The sequence below is a fragment of the Rattus norvegicus genome, chromosome 4 (genome assembly GCF_021556685.1).
Source record: "Rattus norvegicus strain SHRSP/BbbUtx chromosome 4, alternate assembly SHRSP_T2T, whole genome shotgun sequence".
NCBI classification, from domain to species: Eukaryota; Metazoa; Chordata; class Mammalia; order Rodentia; family Muridae; genus Rattus; species Rattus norvegicus.
This window is the reverse complement of record NC_141537.1, coordinates 58645641-58652357: the sequence shown is the minus strand read 5'-3', so window position 1 is coordinate 58652357 and position 6717 is coordinate 58645641. Positions and strand designations below refer to the sequence as shown.

Genomic DNA, 6717 nt, shown 5'->3' with positions numbered 1-6717 from the left:
CAGCATTAAAACAAAACAAAACAAAACAAAACAAAAGAAAACAAAACAAACCCTCAGGAACCTTCAGCTTAGGCTTCAACTTCATCCTGAGACAATCCAGTCTCTGTCTGGAACTGTCATGTTTTGTATTCTCATCCTGTAGCTAAATGACTTCCCCTCGATCTAGATGCTCAATTATGGTGGTGTCTCAGGCAAACGCCTCCTTAAACGTCTTCACTGGTTTCCTTTTACAGAAACCATCAGTGTCCCGTGGTCAGTAGTAAGGGTCTTCCTGTCATTTCTTTCCTGGATTCTTACATGGATACCCTCAGTGCCTTCAGGGACAGTCATCACTTCCCTTGCATCAGTGAAGGGATCAAAAGACCAAGAGTCCCAGGGGGATCTAGGGCTGGTTACTCCCCAGCCGTTGACAGAGAGACTCTCTAAGTTCTAGTTCAAGGGCTCTGGGAAGCCTGTAGGTAGCTTTTACTGCAGTCCTCTGTTCTACCCCACATGATCTATCCTATAGCTTCATGACATGCACAGTGAATGGGAACTAATGGGAATTAATGGGGACTAGGGGTCAAAGAGTGGGGTTCTGAATGGTGAACATACAATTCCTTTTCCTCCATGGGCATAGCCTATGGGAGGAGGAGCCGGGACTGGGCCAGGGTGGAGTGGGGAGGGCACAACGTTGTGTCTGGGGAAGTAGTGATGGGAGGCAGTAGAGTGCTTGAAAGTGTTGCAGTTGTTGGATGGCCTCAAAATTAAATTAAATTAAATTAAATTAAATTAAATTAAAATGAACTTTTCATTGGTGGGAGTTCAGAGCATATGTGTGAAGGTCGGAGTACAATGTACAGCAATGGCTTCTTTCTCCCAGTATGTAGGGCCCAGAGATGAAGCTCAGATCCTTAGGCTTGGCAGCAAGACTCTTTTATTATTCATTAAGGCATCTTGCCAGCTTGGGTCTTGAACTTCTGATCCTCCTGCCTCTGACTCCCAAACGCTACCCTTATAGGTATTTACTGCAGTGCCAGAGTGCTTGTGTTGAAAGTTAAACCATTCCGTGCTTTTATTTTATTTTCTAGAATCTATTATTATTTTTATTAGCATGGGTGGGGTGTGTGTCATGTTGCTGGTGGAGATCAAAGGACAGCTCTGTGGAGTTGGTTCTCTCCTTTCACCTTATGTGGGTTCTGGAGTTCAAACTCAGGTGGTCGAACTGAGCAGTCTTATGCCAGGTGTTTCCTTTATAAGTTGCTATTTCTTGTATTGTGTTAACAAAGGTCTCTCTCAGGCTGGAGAGATGGCTCAGAGGTTAAGAGCACTGGCTGCTCTTCCAGAGGTCCTGAGTTCAACTCCCAGCATACATGTAGACAGAACACTTTATACATAGTTAATAAGTAAATCTTAAGACAAACAAAAAAAAAAGGTCTCTGTCATTTTCCAGAAGATATGTCTCAGAGCGCCTGTCCATGGTCACACAGTTGATAGTGGAGGGAACTGTGGGGTCTGGCCAGACCTTGTGTCTACCAAGTTCAGGACATTCCATGAAGGAGAGACTCTCTAAGATCTCGTTCAAGGACTCTGGGAAGTCTGTAGATCCCTTTTACTGCGGCACTCTGTTCCATCCCACGTGATCTACCCCACAGCTTCTTGACATGCTGAATTAATGGGAACTATATTTACAAACCACATAGGCTCCTCTAGGGAAAGGGGCAGCTCAGGGTAGTCGCTGAATTTTTGCATCCAGTTGTCGTAGCAACTGGGTGGAGGGAATTAAAGAGCTTCGACAACACTCATCTTTGCAATAACACTGTCTTCGTCATAACTCTATTGTAGTGAAGAGACACCATGCCCAAGGTAATTTATGAAGAAAAGGACTTAACTGGGAACTTGCTTATACTTTCAGAGGTTTAGACCACTATCCTCATGGTGGGGGAGCATGGTGGCATGCAGGCGGACATGGTGTTGGAACAGAGGTTGAGAGCTTTGCATCTTGATCCACAGACACAGACAGAAATGCTGGGTCTGGCGTAGGCTGTTTTTTTGTTAGTGGTTTTTGTTGTTTGTTTTGTTTTGTTAAATATTTATTTATTTTTCGTGTTTGAGTGTTCTATCTGTTATGTATAGTTCTCCGGCATGCCAGGAGAGGGCATCAGATCCCAGTATAGATGTGAGCCACCGTGTGGTTGCTGGAAATTTGAAGTCAGGACCGCTTGAAGAACAGGTTAGTACTCTTAACCCCTGAGCCGTGGTGTGTGCTATTTGAAATCTCAAAGTCCAACCCCACAACACACTTCCTCCAACAAGAGCATGCCACCTAAGTCTTCTAATCTTTCTCAAATAGTGCCACTCCCTGATAACTAAGCATTCAAACCTATGAGCCTGTGAGGGCCATTCATATTCAAACTACCACAAATACTATCCTTTATTTGGATTCCACCCCAGCCCCCCCCCCCCCACACCATTGCCCATCTCTCTAAGCAATCAACCCTGTACTTGGAAAACATTAAAACTCTTCACCAAGTGGGGTGCGGTTGTGCACATCTGTGAAACCAGCATCCACGAGGTGGGGCTAGGAGGATTGCTCTATGTTACGGGCCAGCCTGGGCTACAGTAGTAAATGCCAAGCCAGCCCAAGCTTCATGTCGAGACCGGTTGCATACCAAGACCCTCTCTGAAGCAGAACAGACAGTCTAGCATACGCCCCTTTCCTTCTGCCTTCCAGCCTATGGTTAGATTGCACTCCTTGGCTCGTGGATGGTGAGGAACAAACCTGTGCTATGGAGAGCCACTGAGAGTTGGGTTTTATTGGTCTCAGGACTGCACAACCCAAGGTATGCGTCAAAGGCACCGGTCAGCTCCCTGCGCTGTGCTGAGTGAAGGCGGGGAAAATGGGGCTGTTTAAGGAGCCCTGTGTGGTAGAGGGAGAATGGGCTTTTGTAAACTTCTAAGCTACAGTTAAACGTCGGTTCTGTCGCTATGCGCATGGGTTTTAGCAAAATTTTTTTTTTTTAAAGATTCATTTATTCTATAAGTACACTTGTAGTTGTTTTCAGACACACCAGAAGAGGGCATCAGATCCCATTACAGATGGTTGTGAGCCACCATGTGGTTGCTGGGATTGGAACTCAGGACCTCTGGAAGAGCAGTCAGTGCTCTTAACCACTGAGCTATCTCTCCAGCCCCTTAGCAAAAGTTTTTGTTTATGTTTTGAGACAGTCTTACCCTAGCCCAGGCTGGCCTTAAACTCCTGAACTCTTCCTGACTCAGTCTCCAAGTTTTGGGATTCAAGTGTGAACCACCATGCTAAGCTGATTTTTTAAAAAAATCTTTTTATTGGTTCTTTGTGAATTTTACATCATGCACCCCAATCCCACTCATCTCCCCCTCCCCCTTGTACCTCCCCATCCACCCTTGTAACCTCCCCTAGACAGGAAAAAAAAAAAAAAAAACCAAACAAATCTTGTTGTGGAAGCTGTAGTGTGTCACAGTGTATCCCTTTTGTCCACATTTCTTTGCTGGCAAAGAAGTTCATTTCATTGCAATGACTCATTGGTCTGGTTCAAGGCCTCTGGCTTCTGCTACACTATCAATACTGGGTCCTCACTGGGACTCCTCTCAGATATCCTGTTGTTGCCCTGTGCCACGGAGATCCTGTAGTTTTGGATCTGTAGGACTGGCCCCTCATGCACTCCAGCAGTTCATCCATTGGGTAGTTGTTGGGGTGGGGCCAACACAAAGCCCTGGATCTGGGACTGAGAGGGTCTGAGCTGGGCAGCCCACTGGCTCCCCTACTCTCGTGCTCTCAGGACTCGATTGCTGGCACCCCTCTCTTCCTGAACAGGCAAGGTGCAGGGCCCCGTCTCCTGAGTGTTGTAGCTGGTGAGACACGACTTGTTTTCCCACTCTCATGATCCTGGGGCTAGTTCTCCTTGCCATAGAGGAAGAGGGACGAGGGAGGTGAGGAAGGCATCCCTCCCTCATCCCAGCAGGCAAGAGGCAGGACCAGCTCCCTATGCTCACACTCTTGGGATCCTCCCCACTACAACCCCCATCAGGGTCAGCTCTACTGTGCTGCTCAGGTGAGGTACAGGGCCTGTTCTTCTGAGTGTTGCAGCTTGTGAGGGGTAGAGACAGATCTCCTGCGCTCAGGACTCCGGGCCAGGTCTCTTGCATGCCACAGGTGGTGAGGAACAAGGAGGTCCACCCTCCTTCTATCTCTCCTCATCCACGCCATCATACAGGAGACAAGTGGTAGCACCAGCTCGTCCATGCTCACCCTGAAACTCCTGCAATGTGCAGGACCTCTGTCCTTAGTACTGTAGCTGGCTAGGACTGGGGCCAGCTCTCCCACAATGCCCAGGGGAGGAGTGGGGCCAGTTCTGCACAGCCCTCAGATATCAATGTGTCCCCAGGACAGCAGCCCAGACCAGGAACAACTGCCTGGCCTTTGGTGGTAACAAACCCATGTTGCTGAGGGCCATGGACCCAATGAATGCTGTGTCCCACTCTTGCATTATGGCACCAGATGGGGGTCATCTTGGGCATGGTCTGTCTCCCAGGCCTGTCTGGCACAGGGCTGGTGGCCATCACAGGCTAGCTCCCTCTACAGGACCCTGGGGCTGGACTGGTGGTTGTCTCAGGCTCACTTTTTTTTTTTTCCAGGAATGTTAGGCTACTGATCTAACCATTCAGATAGCATCAGAATGTTAGATACACTCATAGGTGAGAACAGAGTGTAACCTCTCTCCTCCTTCTGCCACCTACTGACGGGATTGTGACACAGCAGCCACATCTGCAGCTCCTCTAGAGGCCGGGGCTAAGCTGCTTTCAAAAGCTGTCATAACATCTCTCTGAACGGCAAAGATCGAATGAGCAAACTGACACTGTGAAAGAGGCACCGCTGCTGGAACTGGGCACTCAGGAGCAATGTACACAGGAACTTCCTGTATGACTCTGGGAAGCGGCCTGGCACTCTTCTAAGATCAACCATTCTTTACCACTTCCCTCATCGATTCCTCTCTGGTCTAAGAGAAATGGTCACTTCATTTGTACAAGAATCTATATTTGAGTGAATAGAGTGGCTCTATTCATAACTCTGTCACACTGGAAGCAAACCAGTTTTCCTGGTGATGAGGGAATGGGTAACCAGTGGTACCCATCTATACACTGGATGCTACTCAACAAGAATGAGCAGGTGCATCAGAAAGTGTGAGTACACACACACACACACACACACACACACACACAGGGTGGGGGTGGGGGGGACCCATCCCAGCACTCAGGAGGCAGAGGCAGGTGGATCTCTGTGACTTTGAGACTAGCCTGGTTTATATAACTATAGAATGAGTTCCAGGACATCCAGGACCACATAGAGAGACCTTGTCTCAAAAAAGCAAACAAACAATAACAAAAACCTTTCCCTGGCTGGGTCTGGTGGCTCAGACATGTAACTCCAACAGTTGGGAGACCCAGGCAAGAAACTGCCTTACCTCCTGGGATTTGAAATGAAACCATGTTTGTTTTTAAGATTTTATTTATTTATTTATTATATATAACTACACTGTAGCTGTCTTCAGACACACCAGAAGAGGGTATCGGATCCCATTATAGATGGTTGTGAACCACCATGTGGTTGTTGGGATTTGAACTCAGGACCTCTGGAAGAGCAGCTAGTGCTCTTAACCGCTGAGCCATCTCTCCGGCCCCTAAAGAAATACTTATTTTTTATTTATATGAGTATATTGTAGCTGTCTTCAGACACACCAGAGGAGGGCATCAGATCTCATTACAGATGGTTGTGAGCCACCATGTGATTGCTGGGATTTGAACTCAGGACCTCTGGAAGAGCAGGCAGTGCTTTTAACCACTGAGCCATCTTTCCAGCCCAGGTTTTTTTTTTTTTTCTATTGTTTGTTGTGGTTTTTTAATCCTTTCTCAGTTTCTTCATCTATAAAATTAATATGCCTTCATTATAGCTGCTGGGTGGGATGGATTTATATGAAAGGGCACTATGTCCACGTTGGATTCTGGGTGAACAGTCAGCCACCTCCCTGAATTCCCGCTCTGGTGTCATTGCTCTACATGGCCCCAGAATACCCTTTCATATCATTGAGCCTCCTATCTCACCTCAAAAATGAGAGCTGCCAGTTAGATTAACTCAGACACTTCCTGCTCTGTCGACAGCCCTGACAGCTCCCCTTGCTTTATGAAAACCCTACTCATATCTACATAATTCTTGATGTTTTTTAAAGCACTTTCAAAATATGCTTCCTTCGTATGTTACCACATCCAGGATTAATATATTCTATCACAGTGAGAGCCAAACTTCAGAATAACGGACAAAACCTACCAGACTGCTGGGGCCCCGGTCTGGCGGGGCAGGGGCAGCCTTTACACGTGTACAGTTGTCTGTCTGCATCCGGTTGCTACAGAGGCCCCCATCTGCTCACGAGTCCTGTCCTCCTGGCCAGGACATGTATGTGGGGACCTTACTCCTATGCCAGCCCTCAGGGGGACTGTGGCAGAGCCACCAGACCTTCGGTGGGCTTGTCACAAATCCCCTCCCCAAACTGACTCCGGATGCTGGGGCCTCCACTGCTGCAGGTGAGGCACCCTGAGGGCTTCTTTCCAAACCACTTCCTGAATCTGCTTCGGGTCTTGGTAAGTTCTTGATTTCCTTGGTTGGAGGGCAAACATGACAGCAGGCAATTGAGTTTCCATGCTGTA

At 47.6% G+C, this 6717-nt stretch overlaps 1 pseudogene; it reads right to left on the bottom strand.

Annotated features, from left to right (window-relative positions):
* Positions 1-4654: 4654 nt before the first annotated feature.
* On the bottom strand, positions 4655-4805 carry LOC120102707 (small nucleolar RNA SNORA17; annotated as a pseudogene).
* Between the last annotated feature and the right edge of the window lie 1912 nt (positions 4806-6717).